This window comes from Saimiri boliviensis, chromosome 2 (assembly GCF_048565385.1).
Source record: "Saimiri boliviensis isolate mSaiBol1 chromosome 2, mSaiBol1.pri, whole genome shotgun sequence".
Classification (NCBI taxonomy): Eukaryota; Metazoa; Chordata; class Mammalia; order Primates; family Cebidae; genus Saimiri; species Saimiri boliviensis.
Window position 1 is genome coordinate 1,141,526 of NC_133450.1, and position 24,268 is coordinate 1,165,793.

At 58.6% G+C, this 24,268-nt stretch overlaps 1 protein-coding gene across 8 annotated transcripts in view; it reads left to right on the plus strand.

The window, feature by feature from the left end:
- The window catches only part of LINGO1 (leucine rich repeat and Ig domain containing 1), a 216,317-nt gene that overhangs the window by 67,885 nt on the left and 124,164 nt on the right, over positions 1 to 24,268 (plus strand). For 5 of the 8 annotated variants that reach the window (XM_039469393.2, XM_039469394.2, XM_074392598.1 and 2 more), the window contains exon 3: positions 19,533 to 19,586. The exons of 1 other annotated variant lie outside the window; for it this stretch is intronic. The gene's annotated coding sequence lies outside the window, so the exon portion shown is untranslated. Of the gene's footprint in view, positions 1 to 10,978; positions 11,137 to 19,532; positions 19,587 to 24,268 lie in introns of those variants that run through there. 2 more of the 8 variants (XM_074392595.1, XM_074392599.1) reach the window with 2 other exon arrangements.

The window sequence follows — 24,268 nt, forward strand, 5'->3', positions numbered from 1 at the left end:
TCCCAAAGGGAACTGAGTGGGACCTGGCTGTGCTCCAGTCTGGTCCTAGAAGGAGGGCCTTGGCCTCAAGGGACTTGCGCATCCATCTGTGGCCTGCCCTTCCCTACAGACATGGCTGGCAGGAGAAGCCATGCCTTTTGTGTGCACAGTCCCCGGATAAGTCAACAAGCGTCTCACCTGCATCACCTGCTCCCAGCTTCACAACAACCTTGGGAGCTAGAGACCACCAGGGCCCATCTTATAGGCAAAGGCACTGAGTTTCATGAAAGCCTGTGAATTTCCCAGGGTCTTCAGTGACTAAGGGCACAGCAGGGCTGGGCCATCTTCTGCCTACTGGACCTCCCCTCACCGTGGCCCTCTGACAGGCCAGGGCAGGGAGGCTGCAGTGTGGGGCACAACGGGCAGCCCTGACTTCTGAGGAGGTTGCCAGAGGCAGGGCCTGGGGCTGGAGGGGCCACTCTGCAGGCTCTTCCTCCTCAGAGCCCCACCCCAGAACCCCCAGCACAGCCTAGGCTGGGACTGCCACCCGAAGCCCACTCCAGAGGCAGCTGTGCTGAGCTGGGTGGAGTGTCCCGTCGCCCTGTCCCCGGGAGGCGGGCATGCCTAATGAATTAATTAATGTTGGCAAAGCACTTGGAGATCTGGGGCTGAAAGGTGTTCAATACATACAAATCAGAATGATTGTTATTACCCATAATTATGGAGTTTCTGCTGGAGAAATTATTCAGAAGCGGACGGTGGCTGGGCCAGCACAGGGTTCTGCCAAGATCTGCTCCTCAAGAATGGGGGAATCTTTCTTTCCTCCCTCCCTCCCTCCCTCCCTCTCTTCCTTCCCCACATCTTGCCTTCCCCTTCCCCCACTCCCTTCCTCCCTTCCTCTTTCCCATCCTCTCTCTCCTCCTCCCTCTCTTCCTTCCTCCCCACTCTTTCCAATCTTCCTCTTCCCTCTTCCTCCTTTTCTTCCCCATCCCTGCTCCCACTCCCTCTCCCAGCTCTGGGCCTGTTTCCTGCTTTTCCACAACAAATGCTTTCTTTGTCTCGTCTCTGATGAAGACAGGCACGTGGCACGGTTTGGAGAAGGAGGAGACTGGGCAGTAGTTTCTCACACACTGGAAGTGGGAAGGACCCAGAAGCTGAACCTCACTTTTTCCCTCTGTTAAATGGGTGCACAGGGGTGCCCTCCTTCTTTGGGTGAGTGGTGATGCCCAGGAGGGCACTCTGGGTTGCCAGCTTCACACCTGCAAGGCTCTGCCATACATTGTTTAGGTAAACATTGTGTGTGCACACTTGGTGTGTGTGTGCCTCCCGGCCCCTCCTCCCTCAGACCGTGTTCTCAATACGGCTTTGTGTCTTTGGCCGTTGGTTTCCTGATGGCTGAGGCTGACCCTCCTCCACCAGACTGAGCGAGCGGCCCCATGCTGAGTCCTTGGCAGTGCCCACAAACAGCAATCCAAATAAACTCTCTTTCAGCTGCACCCTGCGTCCCTCCCACTACCCCCAGTCTTCTGTCTCCATGGCGATGTTCATCTTTTGTGCCCACCAGCCCCAGGGAGGGCCGCTCCCAGATTCAGCACCACGAACAGCGCCCGGCTCAGCCCAGCCCACAGCGGCTCCTCCGCAGCCTCCACAGGTCACTCTGCCCCAAGCCCCGCTTCCACAGCCAGATGCCAAGGCCAAGAGCATGCCAGTGACTTATCCAAGGGCCCACAGAAGCTTAGCTTTAGAGCTGAACTACAGCCCTGGTCTCTGAACTGTCTATTGCATCACAAGGAGGCTTTAGAAGGACTTCCTAGCGTTCAGTCAACAAACACTGGGCAGGCGCCTACTGTGTGTCTGCCTCTATACCAGGATCGGTGATGGAGGAGAGTTGGAGGCAGGTGGGTCTCTGTTCTCTCCAGCACGTGGGACCCACCAAACTGTAGCCACAGCCAGAACAACAGCGAGAGAGCCGGGCATGGCAAATATGACAGTACCATGCACTTGATTCTGTGGTGTCCGTGAGAAGTCCTTGAGAGATGTGAGACAAAGCGGGTGCCTGCAGGATGGAGCAGTCAGGAAGGCTGCTTGGAGGAAGTGGCACCAAGCCTGGAGAGGCAGAAAAGCAGGGGAAACTGGTCGCGGAAGAGGGGCTGGAATGAAGCTGGCCTGTGTGGGGGTGATGGTGAGAAGTCCGTCCAACGGGCTCAGAGCAGCTGGCGGCAATCAGCCTGGGAAGCTCTGCAGTGCCCCAGGAGGGGCTGGTCTCTGTCTTGCGGGCACATGGGAAGGTTGACCAGCACAGGGACACAGTGGGACTCCCCTCTGCTCTCCAGTGCTGCAGTCTCCTCTGGTATCGGAATCCCGGTCCCTACCTCTCCCACCCTCCCTCCCTCCCTCACCTGGGGTCGGCTGATTCCATCTGGAAGTGATAACAGGCTGTGGCTGTCTACGGGGCCTTTGGGCCTTATCGTCCACCCTGTAATCTTTCCATCCAACGCACAGGCTCCTTTCTTTTCCTTGGCATTTATCAAAAAGATGGGACAGAGCCCCAGAGCCCCGTGGGGAGGCCGGGATGGAGAAGGCCTCTTGCTGCCCAACGATTTGTGTTGCTTTTGCCAGCTGCCTGAGCGGGTTTGCCGGCCACCACGCGGCTGTGTTTGGCTTTGGCTAATGAAATAATGTCTTCGCTCAGGAAAGGAGAAAGCCTCTGCTCATTAGCTCAGCTGCCTACTTTTAGGACAAAAGTCTTTACTGTTAGGCTCCCGGGGCTGGCCGAGTGGTGCGGCTCTGCGGGGAGCCAACGGGGTGGGCAGTCCGCCTTGGGGCGACAGTGGGAGGGTGAGAGGGGCTGGGGCAGGCAGTGCCCACACTTTCCAGGGACTCTATCTCCTTGGCCTTATGAACCCCAGCAGCATTTTCCTGGCACAGGCACAGCGTGGGGTAAGGAAAGGACTTGGGATCATGTCGATCCCAGTTCTGTCCCCAGCCCTGCCCCTTGCAGGTGTTGTGGCCTTGGGCAAGACACAGCTGACTCTCTGGGTTTTGAGTCACCTCCTCTGAAGAAGGAGGCATGGTCACATGTGAGAGGGCAGCTGCTGGGCTTGGTGAGACGATGGAGCAAAGCACCCGGCACACAGCGTGGACTTAGGAAATGCAGGTGGCCTCACGTCCACCACTTAGGACCACGGCCTTACCTTGCTATTGGCCCAGGTCTTGTTCATCTAAAGGTCAAAATCCAGCTGTCTGACCTGGTAGAAGGGTGAGATCTTCCCTGACTTCTCCCAGAGATTAGGAGGCAGTGGGGCCACTTGAATGGCTAGATTCAAAGGCAAAAGCATTTGAAGTGCCCCTTCTCCTACAGTTTAGGCCCTGGGGCTAGCGTGAAGGGACTGAAGATCAGGCCAAGTGATCAGAGGAGGGAAGGCTGGGATGGAAAGGCCTGAAGCACTTCTCCCTCTTCCGGGAAGCCCTCCAGGGATCGGCTGGAGGTGCTCTTTCTCTGGGTCTCTCTTACCCCGTAGACTTTCACCATGTTCTTCCCAGGGCATTGCGCCCCACTATCACAGGTCTTATGCTCACTCCCATCTCTGTGAAGCTTTCCAGTATTCTAAACGTCTCACACCTGTGACTCATGGACCCCACGGGCGAGGTGGGTGGCAGTAGGAGCGATAGTCATGGTGGTAAAGGCATTAATACTAAATGCAGCCAGCCTTGCTGAGGACTTAGCATGTGCCAGCCACGGGTCAAGACACCCTGCAAGGATCCCTCCCTTACTTTTGGTAGACAGGGTTGGATTGACTCCCATTTTACAGAGAAGAAAGCTGAGGCCTGGATGGGAGAAGGACCTCTTGAGAGCATAACAGGAGTAAAGACAGAGATTCGCACTTGGGCTCACACCTGGCTGAGGTCCGCATAAGTTGACCGTCACCAGTGATGTGCCCACTCTGCGCCCCACCCCGGACACAGAGACATGGTACATGCTCAGGCCCTCAAGCAGGTTACAGTCCTTGGAATACCTTCCACGCCGCCCTGTCCTGCCTGACTCCTCCTCGCCCCAACTCAGAGGGGGCAGCTGCATCTTTCCAACTGGACTGGCCCCAACTCTCACTCTGGGGTCCCTTCAGTGTAAACTCCACAGGCAGAGGCTCCAGTCCCATTGGCACTTACCAAGTCCTGGCACATAGTAGCGGCTCACGTAATACTTATTTGGTGGTGGAATAAATGCCATTTTGTGGTTTAAATGAGAAGATCTATCTGAAGTACTTGGCACTTAACCAAATATCTATTGAGTGAAAAAATATCTTTGGGGGGAAAGAAGGAGGTGCAGGTGTGAAGTGGCTGGCTCTCGGTAGGCTCGGCACAGGGGGACAGCTGCAGCCATAATTGCTGGCATCCATTCTTCTGAAAGGGGTTGGGTGGATGGACCAGAAGCAGGCCCCGGAGGCAGGAGAGAGACGTGGGGAGAAGCAGGCAGGCGCCGCCGGAACTCCCAGGAAGAGGCGACAGCAGGGCGGAGGCTGGTTCGCAGCTGGGGGCCCTGACACCTGCTCCGCGTGGAGCTGGGGACCGGGCGCGTGTGTGTGTGCACGCGTGTGGGCGGCTGTGTGTAAAACAAATAACTGGAAAATGAATTTAATTATAAGGCACTTTTAATAGTTATTTATATTTAATCCTGCTAATTCTGCTTCTCCTGTAGCCAAACCGTAATGCTGTTCTTCTTACTCATTTGCTAGTGAGAGTCAGGGAGGGAGGAGAGCGGGAGGCGGCCTCGTGGGAGGGCGGCAGGTGTCCTCTGACTCTGGGGTGGGCCCAGCTCAGGGCTGGATACCGAGGGCAGTGAGGAAGGGGTCACCGGCAAGGCTGTCTCGGGGGCACATCCGGGACGCGGCCCCTGCTGTGACTCCAGGGCTTGTGCTCACTCAGCCCCTGGGGAGGATGTCGGGGAGCCGTGGGGCGAGACCCAGGTTCGAATCCACGCGTCTTCACTTCACGGGCTCACTTTCTCTACGTGTAAGGTGCTGTCGCCGCCGCCCCCGCACACGCCCCTGCCCTGAGAGCCGCTGGGAGGATTCCCTTTGAGAGAGCTGGCCTACCCCACGTGGCCGTCCACAAAGGCCGGTTCAGCCTCCTCCTGCCTCCCACCGGCCTCTCCGGACACGCCCCCCAGCCGTCAGCTTATTGGCAGAGAAAAGATGATTGACTCACCTTATGGCCAATAACTGACTCCTGCGCCCCGTGTCAGGATAAACCCTTGGGCAGGGCTGGAGGGCTGGGTTGGATTGGAAGGTGGTCTGGTGGCTGGTGTGGCTTCACCGGGCAGCGGGGAGCGGTCCACGTAGCAGCCATGGGAGTGGGCGGAGGGGACAACACATTCCTAAGAAGAGTCCACGGTGTGGCCCACATGGTGGCTTTGGAGAAAGGAGGTCAGGAGTTAGAGACCCAGACGCGCTGTGCTGTGGAGACTCTGGGCTGTGAGGGGCTGAGGCAACGAAACCAGGGAAGAGCTTCGGGCAGGTTTAAGGCCTGGAGCTGGGGCTGCCGGGGGAGGTGCTGGTACCCACTGGGTCCCACCTGGGGGATGGCGTTGGGCTTGTTTCCTGACAGTTTTTCCGGTGGCTGGGATGAAGACGAGGCCTTAGAATAGCCTGGAGTGGAGCAGGCAGGTGATGCTGGGCTCAGACCTCTCTCTAGACACCCCACAAAAATGAGGCTAGGGAGCCGGGTGCAGTGGCTCACGCCCGTAATCCCAGCACTTTGGGAGGCCGAGGCAGGTGGATCACCTGAGGTCAGAAGTTCAAGACCAGCCTGGCTAACAAGGTGCAATGCCGCCCCTACTAAAAAATACAAAAATCAGCTGGGCATGGTGGCACCGGCGTATATTCTTAGGTACTCGGGAGGCTGAGGCAGGAGAATCGCTGGAACCCGGGAGGCGGATGCCCTCCAGCCTGGGAGACAGAGTGAGACTCCAAAAAAAGAGAGAAGGGAAGGAAGAAAGGAAGAAAAGAAAGGAGGAAAGAAAGAGAAAGAAAGAGAAAGAAAAAAAGAAAAGAGAGAAAGAAGGAAAGAGAAAAGAGAGAGAAGGAAAGAAAGAAAAGAAAAAGAAAGAAGAAAGAAAGAGAAAGAAGAAAGAAATTGGGCTGGGGGCCAGACGCCGTGGCTCTTACCTGTAATCCCAGCACTTCGAGACGCTAACGCGGGAGGATTGCTTGAAGCCCGGAGTTCAAGACCAGCCCGGGCAACGAAGCAAACCTCTGTCTCTCCCCATCACTGCCCCCCAGTAAAGGAAAGAAAAGGGAAAAATGAAGTTTGGCTGAAACGGGTCCACGAGCTCTTCCGGGAGCAGGGTTGCGGGGAGGATGCGCAGGGCCGCCTTTCCTCCACGTGTCGCTCTTCCCATGTTGTCCTGGTCCGACCCACTGTGCTGGGGCCACCTCAGGGTTGCTGGGCCTTCCCTGGCGGGCGAGGCTCCGCGGGGCGTCAGAGGGGTTGGCCGTGCGCAGAGGCTACCCTGAGGGCAACCCTGAGCCAGCCTCTGCGCTGGGCTCCTTCCAGACTCTCTCTCATGGAATCCCTGCAGTGATGCTGTAAGGTGGGTGATTCTCTTCCCATTTTATAGACGGGGAAACTGACTCGGGGCCGTTGAGAGACATGATTAGAGTTTGGGTCATCTGACTCCAAAGACCATTCCTTTGCCCACTGGCAAACTCTGGTGGCCCAAGGAGAGGAGTCCGATGGCATAGTCAGAGTGTGGGGTGAAGGCACTGCCCTCAGGACCAGCTCAGAGAGTGTGGTACCGAGAAGGTTTCCAGTCCTGAGGTTCACACCCCCAGGGGCCCAGCAGTGGCGGCTCTGAGGCCCTTTGGGCCAGCTGGTCTGGCCAGCCTCTTAGCCTGCTGGAGAAGGTGCCTCAAAGGGGCAACCAGAGTCCCTGTTTAGAGTCACGTGGAAGGAGAAAGGTTGGCTTTGGGCTCTGCGGCACCGGGGTTCAGATCTTGGCTCTGCCGCTCACTGGCTGTGCGCCCTCCGGCCAGCACCTGACCCCTGAGCCTTGGCATGGCCACTGCTGTCTGGAGCACAGTGCACGCGTGGTACCACCCACCCACCCTCCTCCTCCCGCCTCCGCCCTCCGCTGACGTGTGGAGGAGGGTAATGACTGAGGGTGTGATTCTCTCTGGGATAGTTTCACTTTAATAAGAGACTTTAATGCCTCCGAACCCCAGTGGAACGATGTTTCCGTTTAATGGTGACATTTCAGGCGTGGTGACAGCCGTGGGGAGATGCTGGAGGTGGGGGCCCGCCTGGCTCTGCCTTGGTGCCGCCTCCTGCTCTGGCCCTTCTCCCACTCCCCTCCCCCAGGCTCCCGCTGCTCTCTCGCAGGCAGGTCGGTGTCTCGTTAGTTTGACTGAGGGCTCTGTTCTGAGCCTGCACACTCGGCAGCTTGTAGAAGCCCAGCCTGAGAACTGGCGGGCATTCTGACGCAGACAGGGCCAGCCTGACCTCTGCTCTTCTAGGCAGTGAGAGGTTACAGCAAAAGTAATGAACAGCTTGCACGGGGAGTGATTGACCCGTCTGCGGGAAACCTGGAGGCCTGGTCCCAGGGAAGAGACTCTGGGCATGCCCAGCTGAGCGTGATGGATCTTCTCTGTTCATTAAGATGGCACCCACCCCACCCGCAGGACCGGTCTGCACTCCAGAAGACTTGCAATGCCCCCTCATCTGTTCAGTGCTACCAGAACTGCTCCCAAGCCCTGGCTGTGTTGCCTGGGGAGAGGAGAAGGAGGAGAAGATATGGCCCCCTGCTAGGTGTGGGCAGGGGACCAAGGGACAGAGGATCGGAGCACTGGAGGAAGCAGTCCTGGGGTGGTCAGGTATTCTTCTTAGCAGACTCAGCAGAGCTAAAGTCAGGGAGGGTGTGAAGAGGTCCCGACGGAGAGGTCCGTGGGCCAGGCATAGGGGCCTGCATTCTGGTCGAGGTTTCGTAGCTGATTCCTGTGTGACTGTGGGTAAGTCCCTGCCCTCTCCTGGCCTAAATTTTCCCATCTGTCCAATGGGGTTTTGGTCTAGGCCAGCTGGTCTCTGACCCCTTTCAGCACCCTCCATCCCTGGGAGTAGGGGGTGGTCTCTGGAGCCCAAGGAGCTGGAGAGGGGTGGGAGGCAGATACATGTGCTGCCATGCGCTGCGGCTAGCACACTCATTAAGCATCTGTAAGATGGATACACCCCCCAGTTCACCTGGCACACGAGCCTCTGAATTTATTTCTTCCTGAATGGTGCCATCCATCATGCTAGCTTTGCTGCCAGTGGTGCCACTGGCGCCTGCCTGAGCTCTGCAGGGTAGGGTGCCTTGTTATCCTCCAGGCAGGGCTCCTCGCCCCCACCCCCCATCTCTGCTCCTGCACCTGACCGCCCTTCAACTTGTGTGGCATGGGGGCAGTTCTCCCCCTTAAGTCTGCTCTAGTCCCCAGCCAGACTACAGGTGTAGGGTGCTCCAAGGGATACTGGGGCAATCAGGGCTGGCTTCTTGAAGGAGGTGGCAGTACTGGCTTTGGACCTAAAAATGTATCTAGGCAGGAAGTGGACAGATGGAAAGAAGACTAAGTGCTTTCGGTACTGGCCTTGAGGGAGGGATGGAATTTATGGAACAAAGAGAGGGAGGCTGCATGCTTATACTCGGGTTGCTTATGAAAGCCACTCAGCAGCAGTGCTTACTGACTGACTGATTGATCCTGCCCACCGTTCCTTTTTTTCCTGAGCCAGGGTCTTGCTCTGTCCCCCAGGCTAGAGTGCAGTGACATGAACACAGCTTACTGCAACGTGGACCCCCTAGGCTCAGGCGCTCCTCCGGCCGCAGCCTCCTGTGTAGCGGGGAGCACAGGTGCATGCCACCGTGCCCAGATAATTTTTTGATTTTTTTGTAGAGACAGGGTTTCACGTTGTTGCCCAGGCTGGTCTCGAACTCCTGGGCAGCCTCCTACAGTGCTGGGATTGCAGATGGGAGCCACTGTGCCCAGCTCCTAGTTCTTGTAATTTCCTCTTCTTTCAGACTCAGCTGGTCCTTTACCCCTCCTGAGTGTCTCAGGAACTATCCGGTGAGCCCACCCCAGCCTCCATCTCACAGTCCCCCACAGCGTCCGTCCGTCTAGAGGCATGCGGAACACCGCACATTTTGCCTGACTTTGGACAATCCCCTTCCTCTCTTGAGCCTAGGTTTCCACGTCTGTGAAATAAAGATGGCTGATCTTGCCTGCCAGGGTCCTGAGGAAGAGATGAGCAGTTGTGTATGAGGTGAGCGGCACAGGGCCTCGTTCCCGGCAGGGTCCCTGTGCACGTGGGTCTCCCCCTTTATCCTGAAAAAGACCTGCAGCTTTCACTGCAGAAAGGACATGTGAGGTGGTCTCCAGCAAAGGACCAGAAGCTCAGTGGGCGGAGCCAGATGCAGGTGGCAATGGCTCTGGATTTCAGCAGCACACCTGGAAGGGTGCTAAGGGTGTCTACTGGGGATAGCTTTTTTTTTTTTTTTGCCAGACTCTCGCACTGTCTCCCAGACTGGACTGTAGTGGCCCAATCTTGACTCACCACAACCCCTGCCTCCCAGGTTCAAGCGATTCTTGTGCCTCAGCCACCTGAGTAGCTGTGATTACAGCCGCGGACCACCATACTGGTTAATTTTGTTTAAGTAGAGATGGGGTTTCACCATGTTGTCTGGGCTGGTCTCGATCTCCTGGCCTCGAGTGATCCACCCGCCTTGGCCTTGTAAAGTGTTGGGATTACGGGCGTGAGCCACTGCACACGGCTAGGGGACAGCTTCTTAAGCGAGGTGCGGTGGTGGAGGGTGAGGCCTTTGGAGCCAGGCCGTCCGGCCGCCATCCCGGCTGCGCTCAGCAGCCCTGTGTGTGTGAGACTCTGGGCGAAGGGCTAGACCTCTCTGTGTTTCTGTTTCCTCCTCTGAAAAGGGGAATAAATACTCACAGTGTTGTCATATTGATTAGATGAACTTGTAAAGTTGAGAATAATGCTGACTACATATTAACTGTTTAATACAAGTTAGCGGCTTTTGTCATTTTATTTTTTTATTTTGAGATAGGGCCTCCCTTTGGCTGTCCAGGCTGGAGTGCAGGGGCGTGATCTCGGCTCAGTGCAGCCTCAACCTCCCGGGCTCAGGTGATTCTCCCACCTCAGCCTCCCAAGTAGCTGGGATTACAGACGGGCACTATCACACCAGCTACCTTTTTTGATTCTTAGTAGAGGTGGGGTTTCACCGTGTTCCCTGGACTGGTTCTGAACTCTTGGACTCAAGCAATCTGGCCACCTTTGCCTCCCAGAGTGCTGGGATTACAGGTGTGAGCCACTGCACCAGGCTGGCTTTTGTTATTCTTACTGAGGGTCAGAGAGGTCAGGGACTTGCTCATAGACACACAGCTTGTGATGAAGGTTCAGGATCGGGGTGGATGCCTGTTCAATTGCAAAGCTCTGCTCTTTCCTTTGCTCCAGGCAGCCCTGGTGTCTGCCAGAGGTGCCCGATGTGCAGCCAGGGTCCAGGCCTCACGTGGGGAGAGGTTGAAGCAGGCTCTGCTGCGTGTTCTCTTCCGAGGCTCCTTGAGGGCAGGACTTTGTCTGTTTCACTTGCTTCCGTATCCACTGAGGACCCTCAGGGCCTGGCATATAATAGGTGCTCAAGAAATACTTGTAGCTTGGCTAGATGGATCAATGAAGGCCGGGAGGGTTACCAGGTTGCTCCCAGGGCTCCTGGTGCTCGCCATGAGAGCGCCTCACCTCCATCTTCTGGTCCAGATTGGGAAGACTCGTCCAACCCCACCCTGGCTTTGGGCAGCACCCCCTTGAGCCTTTTGATGCCCACCCAGCTGCCTGCCTCTCCCTAGGAGGCGAACCCTCAGCCTCCCTCCCGCATTCCCGGGTTCTCCCTGCTCGCTTGTTAACTCGAGAATAACTCCCCAGCCAGCCCTGAACGCGTTGCTTTGCCTCTGCGTTTATATTGCAGTGTAATTTGACTGTCTGAAGATTCTTAAAGAAGAGAGAAAAGGAAAAGCATTCCCTCCTCCGCCCAGCGTGGCTTCGATCTTCAGGAGGGATGCGGCAAAACCTGCCAACCCGCTTTACACTGGGAGTCTTTGGAGCCTGTCTGTCCCTTTAAGAAAGGTACAGGGCACAGGCCTGAGGCCCGGAAGCCTGGGCTCTGACACCGTCCCCTCAAGAGTCTGTGCCCCCGTTAGCCCCTTGACTCCCCCCAGTGGGGGAAAGAAGTCATTTTACAGAGGACATACTGCACCCTGGAGCCCTGTCCCCCTTCTGCCCTGCCCGTGGGGAATGCTGGGTGCTTGTGCCAAGCAGAGTGGGTGCCCGGTGAAGGTGTGCTGGAGGTGGGCGTAGGTGGATGGAGCGAGGAGGGAAGGGTGCTGCCCACAACTCCTCAGTGAGCCCCCCGGCAGGGTAGTCAGCAGAGTCAAGGCAGCATGGAGCCCGGGAGGGCTCTTCTGCCACCCCCCCCACCCTTCAGTCACCCCAACTCTCCCACCTTCCTCACCAGGTTCTTCTCAATTTCTGAGAAGGTGAGTTTGGGCGTTTGGCTGGGGGCCCTGTGCCCTGGCACCTCTCCGGGTTCTCCCCATCCTCTCACCCCACCCCCAAGCTTTCCTGGAGCATCGTGAAGCAGCTATGAGGGTAGACTCCTTGTGCCTGGGACTGCCGGGGCTGGCCCACACCTCGCTGCTGAGAATTCCTCCCCTGCAGCTGTTTCCTTCTGACCGCTCCCGCCGCCTTGGCAGGCCGTCTCCTCCGGTCTCTGCCAAAGGTGAAGCTGGCTGTGCTCCCACTCTCCCTGAACAGGGCGCTACTCTTTGGAATTCGGTTCCCCTGATTGGCCCTTGGGACACCCGCTCTCCAGCAGGCTGAAGAAAAGTTATGGTTTTGCAGAATGTCCAGCTTTTTCTTGTTGTTAGCCGGGTGTGATGCTCTCTTGTGGCTTCTACGTTCTGAATGAGGCAGAATCCCCCTGTCTCCGGCTCTTGTGGTTAACAGCTTTGGATTCACCCAGATCTGGGTTCAAATTCTGCCTCCAGCCGGTGTCTTACATGAGTCATCCCAACCCTGCGCCTCAGTTTCCCCTCTGGACAGGGGACGCTGGTGCGCAGCTCAGTGAACCGCTGGGAGGGAGGTGAGCTGATCTGCGGCCCCTGGAAATGCTCAGGAAGTGTGGCCGTCAGGTGGCTCTGTGAGGCCCTGTTCATGGTGCCTCTGCCTCCCAGAGGCTGTGGGGAGGAGGGCTAGGGAGCAGCTCTGGCCGGGCTGGCCTGCACGCGGGGGTGGGGCCAGCTGGGGCCTTGTCACCTTCAGAGGCTTTGGAGAGAACGCTCTGCTCCACACGTGTCCCGGCAGCGTCTCTCGCCCAGCTGAGCTAGGCTTGTGGGGCTCAGCCAGGTCCACCAGCTCCCTGGGAGCAGCCCCTCTGCCCGGCCTCTTGTCTTACCAGTGCCTGGCAGAAGGCCCATTGTGCTCGGATGGGTCCGTGGAGCTTCTGGGTACAGAGGGGGATGCTCAGCCCCTTTGCCTGGCATTGGAGGCGCTGCCCATTGTGGACAGTCCAAGCCCCCCTCTGCCGCTCTCCCCTGCCCATCTCTCTCCCTCCATCTGAACCCAGGCTTCCTCTTGGCCCCTTCGTCTCTGGTTTAGGCTGAGGTCTTGGGAAGCCTGCTGTTTCGACATTCTAGGTGAGAACATTCTAGGCAAGGCTTTCTGGGTGCGTATGGGGACCGGGCCTCTTCGGCCCTCAGAAGCAAGGCGGGGATGGTTGCACGCAGCTTCCTTTACCTCCAGCCGTACCTGATGCCCACAGAGCCCGCAGCCTCAGGAGACTGCACTGGGGAAGCTGAGGCGGGAAGCTGCTTGTCTGCGGGAACCACAAGGTCAAGCTGTTTTGTTTCTCGCTAGCAGTGGTGGCCCTGGGGAGGGTGGCTGGCCGCAGCATGGTCTGTGGGGTCTGTGGGCTGCTCCTCCTGGGTGGCCAGACCCTGTTTCCAGGGCTGCTCTTGGGGCCTAGACTCCTGAGGACCCCAGGGACGGGCCGCCAGGGGCCTTCCTGGGCAAGAGCCCTGGCCTCTGCTGCATCCTGTAAAGGTGGCCGGGGTAGGGGTTCCTCAGGGCCCAAAGGCAGAGGACGGAAAACCTGAGACTGGCCAGGGTAGGTTCCAGGAGTTTCCCAGCCTCTCAGGACAGTGTAACGTGGGTGGGGCAGGGGTTGCTTCCTTAAAGGCTCAGGCTTGGGGTGCTGACTCGTGTTCCCAGGAGCTCAGCCAGGCCAGAAGTCTAGAGGGCAAAGAAGCCAGTCTGGGGGGGGGGCACCTCTGGGGCTTTTTGCAGGGTGGTCCCTGCTGAGAGTGCCAGCCCAGCCAATATCTCCTTCCTGGAGAAGCACTTCAGGTGTCTCTTGACCCGTATCCCAGGTTTGGGCTCCTCCTCCAGGCTCCTGGTTCCCTTCCGTGGCCACGTGGTATGGTGGCTGCCTGACTTCTGGTGTCTGAGCTCTTCTGGGGCGAGGGCAGGGCTGGGGGCTGGGAGCGCCTGAGCCCCAGAAGATGGATGTGTGTGGACGATGACTGCGTAGGAACAGGAGGGGCTGCTGCCGCCTTTGGACAGCATCCCGCCTGCCACCGTCACCCGGCCACAGAGCTCGGCGGAGGCACTGCCTTCTTGCAGCCTCAGCTTCTCTTTCTTCTTCTTGTCTTTTTGGGGGATGAAGGTTAGAGATCTGCTTGGGCCTCGGTCTTTGGGTGCTCACCTCTTTTCTAAGCCTCTATCCCTGCTGCCCTGGACTCCCCACCCTACCGTCCAAATCCTTGGGTATTCAAAGTCCCGCCCGCCCCTCTAGGAAGCTCTCCCTGATGCCTCCAGCCCGCCCTGACCGGAGTCCAGATCTCCAGAGGCTGTTTCCAGTTGCTCTCTTGCGCTTGACACATACTCTTGGCTGTGCGTGGGGCACCAGGTATGCATGACCCGTGTGGGCAGGTGAGCCTGTAACATCCCGTAGCGGGCCGGCAGGGTCTGTGCCGGGTGGGGAGGAGCACGAGCGTGAGGCCACCGAGGCGACATTTGTGCTGCATCTTGGAGGGAGAGGCTGGAGTCAAGAGGGTGCTGGCGGCGGACATGAGCCTAGGAAAGGCCTTGAATGCTAGGCAAGTAATTTAGGGACCTGGCCTCTCTCTGCAGGCAGAGCACCAGGGGAGAGGCTCTAACTGGATGGTGTGATCCTGGAAGCAGACCCCCCCCACTGTCATGCCTGAGCCCTCCACCTACACCCTCTGCCTGGAGGTCTCATACTTGGTTTTCAGACCTCTGCTCCAAGGACACTTCCTCAGGGAAGCCCTCCCTGACCACACTGTGCAAGGACACTTCCTCGGGGAAGCCCTCCCTGGCCACACTGTCCAAGGACACTTCCTCAGGGAAGCCCTCCCTGACCACACTGTGCAAGGACACTTCCTCGTGGAAGCCCTCCCTGGCCACACTGTCCATGCTCTGAGGGCTCCGTGGCCTTTCCTTTAAAGCCCCCATCCCAGTGTACCTCCTGCCCAAGTGTGGCCATTGATTAATGACCGCCTCGGCCACCAGGCTTTAAAGCCATTGAGGGCAGGAGTCGGAAGGGTTTGGTGGGCCCCTGGGTCCCCCGCTCTCAGCCCAGTGCCTGGCACAGGATAGGTGCTCCGTACACACTGACTGAATATGGCAATGCATGCAGGGCACAGAGCCCAGGAGCAGCTGGCTGGAGGGGCTGCTGGCTGACGGGTGGCGGGAGGCACAGACCTCCAGGGAGCGGGGGCAGCGCCTCAGTCCCAGCCAGCGCTGGGCTCCCTTTGTGTGTCATTAGGTGGCTCTTTAAAGAGCTGTCTCTGGCAGCACCTCAGTGGGTGGGCTGGGCCTCCTGCTCCCCTTCTGAAAGGCTTTGAGAATAGGAGAACTGAGCCCACTTGTCACGCCCAGGCTGGATGGTGACTCTTGAGAGAGGGGGCAGTCACAGTGGTGGGGGCCGGGGGAGGCAGGGTGATTGGTGGACCCAGCCCTGACCTCACCAAGGTTATTTTCAAAGCCTGCAAGAGAAGAGATATTTTTAACCTTTGTTCCATCAAGGCATCCCAAGGGGAAGGGGGGAGATGGGGAGCTGGAGGGGGGCACAGGAGCAGGGCCAGGGACTTCTGAGGGAGGGGAAGCAGCCCCAGAGGCCCCCGAGGCCTGGCTTTTTTGTCCCCAGCCCTTTTAAATTTTTTAAAAGCTCCAAACAGCAAGAGGGACAGTGGAGTTCATTATATCCAGTTATCTCCTCCGTTTCAGGCAAAGATCCATCTTCTGGGTCTTGCAGCTCCGAGGGGGGAAGGGAAGGGAAAGAGGATGGGAGGCGGAAGGAAGAAACTCCCTGGACCGATTTCTGCCGCGAACACAATTACTGGGCTTCCTGGCAGCGGCGCCAGCTGTTGGCAGGCATCCTGGCCCCCCGCCAGTCACGCTCAGCTGCCAGCCGCCCCCGAGGCTCCCTCCTGAACGGGACAGGTTGGCAGGTGTGAGAGCCCCAGACCCCCTGGGGTTGAGGCTGCTGGGCCCGGTGTCCCGGGGAGGCCGGGGCCCCACTGCCGCCCAGCGTGCGCTGCTGCTCCAGTTTGGGCACAGCCTCGCTCCCACCCCGCTGCCTTTGCAGCGTGTCTTGCCCGCTGGGCGTGCCCTCTGGCTCCTGCCCGGATGGGGGGCAGTTCTGTAGGGAGTAAGAACACAGGTTTTGGAGCCTGGTACAGCTGGCTCTGCCCCTTCCTTCCTCCTCCCTCCCCTCTTTCCTTCAGCAAGGATGTACTGCCCGTCTCCTGGGTGCACAGCACAGAGGTGAGTCCCGAGGTGGCCGTTGGCCCTTCTTGCCTCACGGAGTTCGTGCTGCGATGAGCAGACGAGAAACACGCCACACATAAATAGGCAAGATAATGTCAGGCGGGGGGAATGCTAAGAAAACTGGGAGAGATTGGGCACGTGCTGGGCACCTTCCCTAGGGTGCCTGGGGTGGTGAGAGGGTTCATTGGGATGGGATGGTAAAAAAGGCCTGGGAAGACCCTTCAGCAGAAGGAGCAAGAGCGGGGAAGACTCAGAGACCGGCCAGTGTGGGAGCGAGGCCGCCTGTGGAGGGAGATGGTCTCCGAGACGTGGACAGGGCCGCGGGGGCTTTGGAGAGTTTGGACTTGAGTCTGTGCCGCGGGCTGATGGCAGGGCAGCCGCGGGGCCTGGTTCTCACCGCCAGCGTGCTGCTGTGATAGGGGCCGGGATGGAGGCAAAGAGCTGAGTGGGGGTGGAGGCTGCGTCAGTCATTCAGGCAGGAGCTGACCAGGGCGGGCAGAGGAGCGGGGGGGAAGCAGTCGGGTTCTGGGTGTGTTCTGGGGTAGACCCGACGGGGTGTGTCGATGGCTTGGGTGTGGGTCGAGGGAGAGAGAGAGAAGTCGAGGCGGGGGGAGGCATCATTTTGGGATGAGAATGAAGAGTTCTGTTTTGGACAGGTGGGTTAGATGAGCAAGCAGAGGTGACAAGTAGGCCTCCGAACACGAGCTGGTGCTCAGGAGGGCGCCGAGGCTGGCGAGAGGGACCTGGGGGCACAGCAGGGGGTGAAAGCCAAGGAGTGTGCAGCTGGGACGGGATGGAGAGGGGGCCCTGGAGAGCCCCGGGGCCTCGGATGCTTGCGGGGAAGTTAGGTGACGGGGGAGGGCTGTGTAAAGACCCCCAGGTGAGGCTGAGCCCTGGAAACTCGGAGATGAAGCGTCTCCTGATGGAGAAAGCAGTCAGCCGTGTCAGATGCTGCTGCGAGCACAGGGACCATGAGGGACCGAGAATGACTATTGGGCTTGGCAAACTGAGGTTTCTGGGGGACCTCGGTAAGAGCAGTTTTGTGGAGTGGCGGGGACAGAGGCCCAACTGGAGAGGGAACCCGAAGTGAGGGCGTGGAGACAGTCGAGACAGCTCTTGAGTTTCGCTATCAAAGGGAAGCAGAAAAATGGCAGGGATGTGAGGCCGATCAGTTTCCCTCCCTCCCTCCCTCCCTCCCTCCCTCTCCCTCTTTCCTTCCTTCCCTCCCTCCCTCCCTCCCTCCCTCTCCCTCTTCCCTTCCTTCCCTCCCTTCCTCCTTTCCTCCCTCCTCGCTCTTCTCTTTTATAATATTGTGGCCAGTTGCTGTGCTCTGTGACTTTGGGCAGGCAGCGTAACCTCTCCGAGCCAGTTTGCTCTTCTGCGGAATGGAGGTGACAACCCAGATGTTACTGGATCTGTTGCACAGCAGGTGCCGAGTAAGCGGGAACGGTCCCGAAGCGGGGCTCACATGGGGAAACGGGTCAGTACAGATGTGTTTGGGACGTCAACTCGGCAGCAAGAATCTGCACGTAAAGCGTGTATACCTTTTGATCTACCCTTTAGAAATGCACCCAGAGAAATATTTGCGCGTGTGTGCCGTGAGACAAGGTGTTTTTTCCAGCTATGTTTGAAATAAAAAACTGGAAAACGCATGAGCCACATGTGACCTCAGGAGGGAGGGTTTGAGGTTCAGCCCTGTGCGTCCAGGGGCCGGAGAAGTGTGACTTCCACTGCAGACAGGCTTGGATGGGTGGCAGCTGCAGTCCTAGTCTGTGTGTCCCCCGGGGTGGTGCGGGCGCCTGAATCCCAGCCTGCTGTAGCCCAGGCCTTTGCTTTACTCACCCTTGGGGGTCCGGTTAAACAGGCGAAGGGACGCCCCACGTGGCATGCGTCGGTGCAGCACCACAAGAGCTCAACTGTGCCTGTCTGTCAGGAGAACGTGCTGGAGCTTCACGGCCCGGGTCCAATCTTTGGCTCCACCATGTGCCAGATGCACGCTCGGATGGCTTACGGGTCCCCACTCTACTCTGCACCTCAGTTTTCCTTTCTTTCCTTTGGTTTTTCTTTTTTAGAGATAGAGTCTTATTCTGTCACCCAGGCTGGAGTGCAGTGGCATGATCATAGCTTACTGTAGACTTCACCTCCTGGGCTCTAGTGATCCTCCTGCCTCAGCCTCTTGAGTAACTTGGGGCCACAGGTGCACACCACCATATCCAGCTAATTTTTTTAATCATTATTTTTTGTGGCAGAGACAGGGTCTTGCTATGTTGCCCAGGCTGGTCTTGAACTCCTGGGCTCAAGCCATCCTCCCACTCCAGCCTCCCAAAGTGCTGGGATTACACAGGTGCGCCACCATGCCTGGCCCACTTCAGTTTCTCATCTAAAAAACGAGGATCAAAACAGTACCCACTTAGGGAGTCGTTAAGAGGATTAGGTGGGTTAAGAGGTAGAGCACTCACCCCGGTGTCTGGCACGCAGTAAGTGCTCAGTGAGCACAAGCGTGGTTATTGCTGTGTATGGACAAGGAAAGGTCTCGAACATCTGGGAAGTGAGGAAGGCGTATACCCCCGCGTCCGTGTGCATCTCTGCACGTGCACAGCTGAAGTTTCACGCCAAAGGGATGGCAGTCGGTACCTCTGGAGAGGTGACGGGGAAGAGAGTGTGCTTCCTGTACAGACTGCTGTATTCGAACCTCTTAAAAAGAGAATGCTTTTGTGTGCCATTTGCATAACAAGACTATAATATGTGAAAGTGGTCATTTAGGTCTTCACCTCCTTTAGGAAGCCTTCCGTGACTGCGCCAGCCACAGCCCGCCCCTGATGGATCTCCTTAGTGTTAAGAAGCCACATTTCCTCCCGTGGCCGCTGCAAGTCAGATGTGTGTGCGCGCGCGCGCGTGTGTGTCTATGTGTGTGTGCGCGCGCATAGCCCCCCATTTAGCCTGTCAACTCCTTGAGGGTACGGGCTTTGCACTTTCCAGGCTGGGCACATCTTCAAGGCCAGCAGTTCTCCAAGTGTGATCCCCGGCCGGCAGCATCGGCATCACCTGGGAGCTTGCTGGGGATGCAGATCCTCAGGCCCCCACCCCCCAGGACCTGCTGATGGAAGCTCTTGGGCTGGGGCCCAGCAGTCTGCGTTTGCGCAAGTCAGTGAGTGGGAGGCACGGCGAGGGTCGTGGGGTGAGCTAGTGACAAAGCTGAGACTGGGCCCAGGGAAAGGCCTCAGGCAGACGTGGGAAGGAGGCCCGGGGGACTCCCTTCCCGTCAGCTCCTCTGTGCTCCTTGGGACCACGAGCCACGTGTGGCCTCAGGAGGGAGGGTTTGAGGTTCAGCCCTGTGTGTCCAGGGGCCGGATAACTGTGACTTCCACTGCAGACAGGCTTGGATAGGTGGCGGCCGCGCTGCTACTCCCGTCCGTGTGTCCCCCGGGGCACTGCGGGCGCCTGAATCCCAGCCTGCTGGAGCCCAGGCCCTTGCTTTACTGGAAGTGAAGTCTTGACTCTGGAATGAACGTGGCATCTTTAGGCAGCCCGCAGGCTTCTGGAGGGCAGCGTCCAGGCCCCAGCTCATCGGGAAGCCCAGGCTGGGCAGAGACGTGGGTGGGGTTGGCTGCGGGACGGGTCCGCAGGCCCCAATCGGACCATCCTCTCACCTCTTCCCCGCTGTCTCTCTGCAGGGATCCCACCAAGGAGACCTGATCTTGAGACTGGAGCCCTGAAACGTTGCTTGAGTGAGTTGAGCAGCCGCTGTCTGTGTTGGTGGGTGCAGCGGCGCCGAGCAGTGTGCGCAGAGCGGCGGCTCTCTCTGCCACCCCCTTTCCCCTCTCCAGCCATGTTCCCGGGGAGGGGCACTGTTGAGTCCCTGGGCGAGGTAGCAGGTGGGAAGGTTTGGGAATGAGCTTTTAGGAGAAGGGAGGAAAGCGGCTGCCTGGTCTGATGGGTCAGGGTTATGGGTGCTGGGTGCCCTTGGAGAGCAGCCACTGGGGCCCTGGGGAGTATGGGTGCCTGGCCCACGCACCAGCCAGTCTTGAACTTGGGGATCCTGCAGAGACCTAATCCAGGCAGCCTGCCTGGAGGAGGGGTGCTAACTGTGATTAATGTGTGATGGTTGATCACCTTTTTTAAAGTGTACAAGAAACCATCTTCATACTTTAATCAGCTCATTAATCTTAGAACAGCAACGCGTGAGAGGGAGCAATTTGTTGCCTTGCGAGGTGGCGGGGTAGGATTTGGCCTTGATCTCCACTCCAGGTCCCCTGGGTCTACCCATCTCTCTCCCTATACTCTGTCTCCCGGTCGTGGGTCACCGGGGAGGAGGGCTGTGGTTAGAGGCCACGCCCTTGGCCACCATGTCATCTGGCCAGGTCCCAGGGGTCATGGCATGGGGGTGGGTGCTGGAGGCTGCATCCATGAAGATGTGCCACAGCCAGCAGGATTGTGAGAGGGAGCCCTGGGCCGGTCTCTCAGGTTCTGCCTCTGGGGCACGACCGTCTTTCCTGGACACACTGTCTTCCCTCTTCTCCACCTCTGGGCGCTGCCCGCTCCCTCTGCTTGGAGTATGACTCCTCTGAGAAGCCACCCCACAGTGACTGCCCTCAGCTAACATCCCGCGGGTGGCCGAGCGGGCGCCGGCCCCGCTGGGTTCACTGAGGACGCCGACCTGGCTGGGGAGCTGTGGGGTGGCCGCCGCCCACTCAGAGCGCGTGGAAACAAGCAACAGGGTGGGCAGGCAACGCAGGGATCTGCAGACACCGGCCTCAGTGGCAGGGATGCCTTTCGGGGAGGAGCTGGGAAGGGGCAGGCTCCAGTCCAGGAGGCGGGTCGCGGCCAGCGGGGAGGGCTGTCGCAGCACACCCGGACGCGGCATCTGAGCGCCTCTGATGTTATTTATGACTCGTGGGATGGCCTCGTGAAATCTTTGGACTAAAAGCAGTCTGCGCGCTGGATGAGAGCCCTCACGTGCGTGCTGGGGGGCACGGGAGCCGGGAAGGCGGCGTTATGCAGACCCGGGAGCCACGGCCACAACAGCGCCGTCTGTCCCGGTGCAGAGCGGGGAGCCACTGGGCTCTGGGTGCCGCTGGGCCGGCGCAGGGTGTGGCCAGCCTTGGTCAGAGGCTGTGCCTCCGGGGAGGCCACACTCGAGCACACAGGGGTTCGTGTCTGCCTACCGGAACCACACGCGTAAGGCCACTTCAGAAGGGAACTCGGTCCAGCCAGCACAGCCCAGCTGGCCTGGGGACAGGGTCTTGCTTGGATGGGGGCATTTGCTGGGCACCTCCTGCCACCCCATCTTCACCACCGGAGTTAACCAACCTGACACTTTGTGTGGGCCCGAAATGCAGACCCAAGCTACCGTGACCCTCGCTTCTAAAACAGGAGAGCAGAACCCTGGGGCTCGGTGTCAGGCCTGTTCCTAAACAGCATCCTATCCTTGGGGACTTAATTTTTAGCTTTAAGGTCAGACTGTGTCTGCTGCAAACACTGCTGTTGGTTTCCACCTCAGTCCGGCGTAGAGGGAGGCCCTGCTGCTCTTTCTGCCAGCCCTCCCATCCTGGGCATTTCTCAGGAACTGTGGGTAGACCCAGCAGTAAAGCGTAGAGTGCCCACCCCAAGTCCTGAGTGAGACTTGGCTTCGTGGCTTCTCTGCCTCAGTCTCCTCATCTGTAAAATGGGCAGAGCAGTTGTTTCCTCATAGGCGTGCTGGGAAGATGAGGTGAGATGAGGCATGAGAAGCTTTACATGTGACCTGGCACATGGTGAGGGTCTGTCAGTGGAGGTGTTGTGATTGTCGCTGCCAGGGTTGGCGGCTGGTGGGGCGGGCAGCAGAGCCAGTTCAGCCTGAGCTGGGTGACATTCGGGTTCCTGTATCCAGTCTGCTGTGGTTGCGGTGGGGGGAGGCGGCTCCAGCTTCTTCCCTGCCGTCTCCCTCTGGGTGTCAGTGACGGGGGGGCTGCTGAGGGAGTGCTGGACAGGAGGGACCCGGGCGTGCGGCTGGAGAGAGTGTGTCCCTGCTTTAGTGACAGGAGGTCTCGGCCACCACGGTGGAGGTGGCAGAGAGGGATACAATCTCTGGGCCTGGAGGGGATAAGGAGGCTGCTTTAATGGAGCACAGAGAGGCAGCAGTGGCGATGCTGGGCTTGGGTGGGGAGGCCCGGCACATTGGGATGGCGGCAGGGAGGAGAGTGAGGAGCAGGAACTGGCACGGGCTCGTCACACATGGAACGTCACTGGTTCTCACACAGGAGAGGGATGCCATGATCCGCCTTTCCCTATGAAAAACGGAGGCCTACATAGGGAAGCTGAGTTGACCCAAGTCGCGGAAGACGCAGAGCGCTATGGAATCCCGCTTCCCATGTCCTGCGCCCTGGAGGGGCTGAGGGCACCAGGAGCAGCGCCAGGCTCTGGCTGTCCTGGGCAGGGGACACGCGTGGGCCTGGATGTGCATGCGTGTGCATGTGCATTTGTGTGCCGAGTCTCTCCCCGCGTCAGCAAGGAAGCTCTCGGGGAAACTAGGGCAGTGGGGCGGCTCTCTGCCACCTCCTACAGGATTGGCACCTGGGGGCGGCTTCTACATTGGAGCCTGGTGTCTGGGCCCAGGCTGTTCTCCCTCACATGTGCCTCCCATGACTCTGCCCCCACCCCACCTGCCTGTCAGGATGGAGAGGGGTTCTGGGGGGCTGGAAGGTACCCCTGGATCATAAAAATAATTCTCGGCTAAGACACTGTATGCCAAGCATGAGTAAACATCGTTCTCCTGTTATCCAAGGCCAGAGGGGCGGAGTGACTCACCCAAGGCCACACAGCTAGGCAGTTGGGGAGCAGGATTCTGACCCTAATGGTGGTGGGAGGTCCTGGGGGACCCAGCTCTGGTTTTTCTCAGTGGGCAGTCTCAGGACAGCCCCTTAAGGCTCTGAGGAGCCAGGACCCTGCCCCAGCTGCCAGGCCAGCCCTTCTGTGGCCAGGCCTGAGGGAGGCATAGTACACACCTCCTCTCAGCTAAACCTGCCTGCAGATCCTTCCTGTTCCCATGTTACAGATGTGGAAACTGAGACTCAAGAGGGCCCCAAGCCACTCTGTTGCCAAAGTCTGGCTTTCTTCCCCCTGCCCTGCTGCTCCAGAGCGTTTTCTGTGCCCTCTGCCTGCACCCCCCTCCAACCCCCCCGCCGTTGCTGCGGCGGCCCAGGCCTGATGCCTGCCTGTGTCGCTGGTGAGAAAGGGAAAGCCTGGACCAGTCTGGATATAGAGGGGTGTGGAGGCAGCGGCAACCCCCGCACGGATGGGTAGCGGGCAGGCGCCGGACAGTCTCAGTCTCAGAAAGTCGTGTGCACCACCCGAGTCCCTGAGGCAGGATGGGTTGCTACCAAGAACCTGGTTTGTGGCATCAGACAGCATGGCATGGGTCCTAGCTCCAGTCCGATACCAGCTCTGTGGCCTTAGACATGTGACTTAAGCTCTCTGGTCCTCAGTTTTCCCATCGGGTAAAGGGAAAATGGTAGCAGGACTCGTATCACAAGGCTGTGAGGGGGTAACGGCACATTCAGGGACCGCGCTAGGAAGGACACTGGCTGCCGTAGGCACTCAGTACATCTGAGTCAACGTCGTCGGTGTTATCAGCAGGGCTCTAGGACGTTCTAGGGTAAGAGTAGGGCCTTCCTGGCTCCGATGTGCGACTAGATGCCAGAGCCAAGAGGGACAGAGCTGGGGCCTGCTTCCGCCCCCGCTACCCCCACACAACACTCCCCACCCTGGACCTCTGAATGTTTCATTACCTGGGGAGCAGGTCAGTGTGGAGGGGACGGAGGGGATTTGCCGTTTTGCACATGAACTGTTTTTATACTTATACCTACCTTATTCCAATCAGTATTTGTGGGAGCTAAGCATTATTGTGGGGCCAAGGTAGACATCCCAAGGCAGGGGAAATCGGTTGCCATGGGAAGGAAAACGCTCGGGGAGCCCTGGAACATGGACACATGGGTCCAATCTTGAGCCGAATAGTTGATTCTGTGATTCCTGGTGGTCAAAATGAAAAGGGAACTGTCAGTTAGGAGAACTGTGCTGTCCACAGGAGCACGCCAGCGTGGGGTCCCTGAGAAGGAGTAGGTTTCCTGGAGGAGCGGGAGCCGTATCTTTCCAGACGTTTCTGCAGCCCACAGCAGCTCAGAGGGTGGAGAGGGGAGGTCAGCTGCCTGGCCTGGGTGGGAGGGCTGGCCGGCTCCAGGCGGGGAGATCCTCTTCCTGCACAGAGTGGTCTGGGGCCCAGGGCAAGGACCACCGGGCCGGGAGGGTAGGGCAGGCCCCGGGCCACAGCCCCTGATGCTTGTCCTTCCTGCTCTGCCACCAGCTCCCAGCCCTCCCAGCTCTGGATTCTCCTGTCTAGCTGGGTCTGCACTTCTGCGGGCCTGGGCCTGGGACC